This window comes from Dermacentor andersoni, chromosome 1 (assembly GCF_023375885.2).
Source record: "Dermacentor andersoni chromosome 1, qqDerAnde1_hic_scaffold, whole genome shotgun sequence".
In the NCBI taxonomy this organism is placed as follows: Eukaryota; Metazoa; Arthropoda; class Arachnida; order Ixodida; family Ixodidae; genus Dermacentor; species Dermacentor andersoni.
Window position 1 is genome coordinate 91439909 of NC_092814.1, and position 6060 is coordinate 91445968.

The 6060-nt window shown below is 47.2% G+C and overlaps 1 non-coding gene across 1 annotated transcript; it reads left to right on the forward strand.

Moving 5' to 3' along the window:
- The first annotated feature begins 3717 nt into the window (after window positions 1–3717).
- Window positions 3718–3789, forward strand: TRNAT-CGU (transfer RNA threonine (anticodon CGU)). The gene has a single exon. It is a non-coding gene; the product is annotated as a tRNA-Thr (tRNA).
- Window positions 3790–6060: the final 2271 nt, after the last annotated feature.

Genomic DNA, 6060 nt, shown 5'->3' on the forward strand with positions numbered 1-6060 from the left:
GTACACGGACGTTTTCGCATTTCGTTGCTTATGCCTCCGCAGCCGCAAAATAGCAGGTGGGGCTCGTTTCGTGATGCCATTATGACACCGGCGGCAGCCACCGCACTAAACTTCGGGCAACGCGCCGGGAAAGAAACACAGGGACGAAACTGCGACTTCTTTATCCGCACCTAAGAGGGCATGGAGGGTGCAGCCCCGGGCATCGTTTCATTTAGAACTGAAACTTTTTCCGCTATCCCCCTTTCCGACTCCGCATTGTTAGTAAGCACGAATTGAGGATATATCAAAGCGGCGTTTGCTCGCAAACTGTGCCACGCGTTCGAGCTCTCTCACCGCGGCGACAGCGGAGCCCACCTCTGCGCGCGTCCAAGAGGCGGGGCTTCGCGCCGCCTAACGAGGTCTGCCGCCGCAGGCGGCCGAGCTGCCGCCCCGGGGTTTTCCCAGAATCCCGGGCCAGGAATGCAGCGGCGGCCCTGCCAGGAGCGCTGGCTCTTCTCACGAGGGAGACGGGGAACCGCCGTCTCTAAGGCCTATTAAGACGTTTCCTAAAGGTTGCAAGATTAATGAGGCAAGGTGGCGCTGCTTTGGCCACCGATGGCTTGCGGCAAGAGGCGAAGACCACCCTCAAGGAGGGATGGGTCGTCGCCGGAACAACACACTTCAGATGGTGCGGGGTGGATGGAACTTGTCCGTCCAGAGAGAGAAGAACGCTTTATATATATATATATATATATAAACTGAGAAAAAGAAGCGGATGCCGGCGGAACATCTGTGTTTCCTGCTCGCCGCCACGTCGGGGTGAGAATGGCCGCTAGCGACACGAGCATGTGTACACGGTGAAAAAATAATCTGTCTACAGTTGCGTGTATAGATGTCGGAGCTCGATCTGCAAAGCGATCTGCTCTGGAGGTACAGTGTAGGCGGGCCGGCGGCCCGTAGCTTTGCGTGCGCTGTGTTCTCACCGCTCAGTTTGCGTTGAAGCGAGCACGAAGGTCACTTCGCTCGCTGCTACTGCCACAATTCCTCACGCCAGCGTTTTCACAGCGAGTGTCCGCGGTCATCGAGTGTGAAATATTCATGTTTGCCTGTGCACGCTGACACCATGCTAGGTAATTTAAGTAGTAAGCGAATGTTTATAACGGGGCGTCCCACTCTGGCGGCTGCTGCATATGGCGCGGCCGCGCGAGCCCAGTCTCGAATACGATCTGCGATGCGGACAGTGTAGGCGTCAAGGCGCACCGAGGGCCGCTTGCGCGTCACCCGCGTTCAAGAAGTGAAACGTCACTAACTTTTTCTTTAAAGCGAAGTTTTTTTTATTATTATTGAGATGTTCGCGCACAATTTAAGGCACTCGCGACTCCTTAGCTCTCGGATGGGTGTAGCCTACAACATACAAAGTTCAAGATTACATATCAAATAACCTTTTCATACAAGCACCAGAACTTGACAAGCAACGTTTTCACAGTAACACTTTGACATAAGAAATACATGGTACATACAATATAGAAGTTAAATGACTTTACAGTTCAGTAGAAGAAAGTCTAAAATACAAGTGATACCGTCGCCTAATAATACAGTCTCTAGTCAGCGGGCGGTACCTACGTCGCGTAAATGCATTATCACATATAGTCACACGAGAACAGTCAACGTAACATAATCCACAAACACATGCATATATACAGCGACATTGAAATGAATGGAACATTAAAAGCATTAATAACGGCCCAACAATGCCGCTGTCTTCGAGTAAAGTTTTTAGTGCTTTTAAGGGGACACTAAAGGCAAATACTGAGCCGACGTGGATTGTTTAAACACCATTCCAGAAACCTCACAGTGCTTGTTTCGTGCCAAGAAAAGACTTAATTACTTTACGAGAAATTTTAATCTGAAGGGTGCGAATACAGTTGCATCTCCCGATCCTCGCTGGCGAGCCAAGTCTCCCACTGCTCCCTTCCGGAAAGAGTTACTCCAGTAACTGCCGTGGTCCACGTTGCACTGCTTTATCGGAGGTCCTTCCACTGCATGCGATTACTTCGATTGCGGTGTGAACGGTGTCTTTTGATCAGCTTCATTTGAACTGCAACGCCTCCAAGAGAAATTGGAACATACGCATTGTATGCGGATATTTACCTTTTACTTTCTTTTTTTGAGACAGACGTGTGCTCTAGGCTTTATATTAACCGATGGTGGTGTACTACTTCCATAATATCTTCTGTCAAAGGCGCGTTTGCCCGTACTGCAAAAAGGCTTGGTAATGCATCTGGCCTTAATTTCTTGATGCCGTAATTCCGAAGGATTTGGCTTTCAAATTGGTCTTTGGTGAAGTGATCCTAAGATGAATAAACTAAGATTTGGTATGTAACAACTTTTTGAAAAATGATACAAGACACGGAAGAAAATATACACCGTGGCATTTCACAAATAATTTCGAAAATGAGAAATGTTGATATGTCAGCCCGCCATGTGCGTGGCCATAACAATTTTATCAACGTCGAAAGTTGAAAATGGTCTAGGTCATTTCGGGCCCCTTCGTTAGAGATTTCTTTTACCCGACCTATCCGCGTTAAAAATGTTTCAACCAGCTTAGATTTGCACGACATCTTTGAACCCAGTATCTTTGAACCCAGTTTTCAGCTCGCTTCGGCGCTTCCGAAGCAGCCGACGTGGCCGCTATGTCCACGTGATCCCTCATGCCACGTCACGCCCACGGTGGCGCCAACTTTTGCAGTGGTGGAGCTCGCCCCCAATAGGAGTGGGGGGCGATGTACGAACGCGTGAGTTGAATGAACAGATGGGACCCTACGCTTATATGAAGCTAACCTGTTGTTCTACCTAAGAAGCACGGCAAAGGTGTGGTACGAAAACCACGAAGAGGAGCTAACCAGCAGGGACCAATGCAAAAAGAAGTTGACAGGGTTGTTTGGCAAACCAGCCGGCCGTAATATTGCCGCAAAGCAGGAACTGTTTTGCGGCAATTGCGTCCGTATAGTGCCAGGGTAATAGCCAGGTCCTCAAAAAAGAAACGCCGTAGCTGTAGCGCTGAATTTTCACTCGACGTCTTGTTAGTCAATCGTCGTCAATGCTGACCGTAAATGTCCAAAAAATCAGAAAAATCAGAGCACCGCACAAAGACAGCGAAGCTTTCTAATTCCTTCGACTTTCCCACTGCTACTGCTGCTGTCTGGCACGTACACCGCGTCGGGGGGTGGTTCAGAGCGTGCGTATACATGACAGGAGCAAGGCAGAGAGGAAAGTCGACGCGAGAAGCTCGTTTGGTCCTCACCACGTCGAATGTGCACAATGCCCTCTGGAGCTCCCTGGGCGTGGTCACATTAGCCTCTTGACAGCTGTAATTATCCGTGGCCACCCTCAAAAGAATTGCGGAAACTGCAGCGCTAACCTTTCTACTAACACGCGAGTCCAGAGGGGACCTAGATAGAACTGTAGAGAGAAGGTGGAGAAGAGGCAGTTCCCATACGAGGGGGGAGGGGAGGGGATGATAGGGAAAAGGTGACGTGAGAAGGCAAGGAAACGCTACTATTATAACACGACAGCGGATGCAGGGAAACAGGATAAACTTAAGTTCAAGGTACGGTGAAGTGTTTCTGCTATTTCTGAAAAATAAACACCATGCAAATATATGCTGATCGCTAACACTCCCAGGGTTAGTCCTAGTAGTAAAACATAAATACCCAAGAAAGTGCATGGGGAAACGGCGCCGCGGTAGCTCAATTGGTAGAGTATCGCACGCGTAATGCGAAGACGTGGGATCGTTCCCCACCTGCGGCAAGTTGTTTATTCATCCACTTTCATTTCCATTAATTCATAATTTCCTTTATTCAATTAGTAAGTGCAAGTATAATTTCCCTTATGTTGTCCTTGGTGTCATTGTTTGTTAGCTTCTCATGATACGATTAATAAAAATCGGGCCACTTGGTTAACCCCCTTTTTTCTCGTTCATTACATAATGAGGGTCTCGAATCTGGCTACACTAATGCCTTCAAGTAGCAAGTTACCTTCACCCAAAAACGATCACGTGCTCGTGACGCCTGCGGCAGAAAGGATGTTCCACATCCGCCGCCAAGGTTTGCGAGTGGTGGCACTGGCTAACACTCCCAGGGTGAGTCATGGGGAGAGCAACACAGCAACAAAGGACGTCAAGCGGGGAAACTCAGAGAGGCTGCAGAAGTAATATCGTGGGTGGCGCCAATGGAAACCTGCCATGAGTAACTACCTAAGAGGAAAAAAAAAAACGAAATATGGAAAGAAACAATTTATGATAACTCAAAGGGAAGATCATTACTTTTCGAAGCGAGATCAGGATGCCTTAGAACACGCACATATAAAGCAGGATATAAGAAGGAAGAAGAGGCATGTGCTTGCTGCGGTAAAGCTAGGGAAACGATGGAGTATGTTTTATTAGAATGTGAATATATCTGCACAGCGGTCGATTTAGGCGCCACTGAACTCCTTGAAGCCCTTGGGTTCAGCGAGAGCAGGAGTGAAAGTAATCATCTCTGCAATAGCGATTAGCAAGAAGCGATTGGAAGACTGGTGGAAGAAAAGTAGGGAAACGACAAAAAGACGGAGACGTACAAAAACAAAGTTCTCAATAGGGAGCGAGAAAATTTGGTTATGAGAATTCATCGCGTTCTTTTTTTCTTTCTTTTTTCTTTTTTAACCTAGGTAGGAAATTAGGCAGCAGCAGGTAAGCATTAGGTAGGTAGGTATTAGCAGCATTAGGCCGGCAGCAGCAGGAAGGAGCTGCTTCGCAGACGAAACGGCATCTTGAAATCGGCCGTTTATGCAACAGCAGCTCCTTCTGCTGCTGCCGGCAGGCGGTGACACAAATCTGTGCCAGGGCCGGCTTTTCAGACGCCATTTTTTTCCATAGGCGAAAACAGTTTCTCATTTTTGTCTTAAGAAACAGGCGACTAATCGTGCCAAGTATTATACTAAACGAAGCAGAGAACAAAATGCGATCGTTCTGCAAAATTTGAGCAAGAAAAGTGCAGCGGTAAGTGCAAAATCTTTTTTTTTAAACACACGCAGCCAAATATTCAGGACCCTGTATTAAGCTGAAACCGCATGGCGCGTTTTTCGCGAGCGAAAAACGCGCCGTCTGCGCGCGGGTGTATACATCGTGCAGACGGAATCGTTTGACGGAAGCAACGAACCTCCATTGATGGCAAAGCAGTAATCTTATTGTATATTTTTTCGCACGTACTAGGTACAAAAAATCAATTAGAATATGACGAAAGAAACGCAAGCACAACGGTGTGTCGAGCAGACGACAGCTCGGCGCCGCCGTAACCGCCGACGGTACACGTGGTGTCGCCGGGCCGCCAAAGCGCCAGATTGGCCGGAATCTCATAACTTCAGAAGAAGGCGATGGCGCCGCCACCGCGAATTTCAGCGCTTTTTTTTTTTTTTTTGCTTCACTCTCGCCGTTTGCCGTGGCCTCTGTTGGGCCAACACTCTCTAGAGAACTTGTGGTGTTGGTTGGGCACAACATCCATATATAAACGTTGGGTTGGGCACACTGCCCCATTCTAGTACACTCTAACTATGGTGTTCTAGATAGACTCTAACCCACTCTAACCATAGTGAAAGTGGAACTGATAAACGTACGAATGAAAGTGGCGCCGATTTCAACAAAAAACAAAAAAGAAGTGTTGACTTCGGTCGACTTGTTTATGGATTGAATCGAGACGTAAGGATACAGGTCGCCAACATAACATCAAAAACAGCAGAATTTAGTATATTTGCTTTAAAATTGTAAATCTCTGGTTCAAATGTTGGGTTCAAGCAACGAAAATCACGAATCACGAAAAAAAAATTCCCGTTACAATCGAGTAAACCCGGGAATGCTTGCGTATCACGTCCTTGCCTGGTGTATTTAATAAATGCAAAGCATTTATAGAAAACTTTATCAGAAACAATAAAAACAAAACTTTGCTTTAGGTATACGCTATTAACCATCAATACAAGTAATATTTTTCGCACACTGAAATTTGCAGTACCGAAACTAGACGAAACCGCATGCACAGGTGATGATCG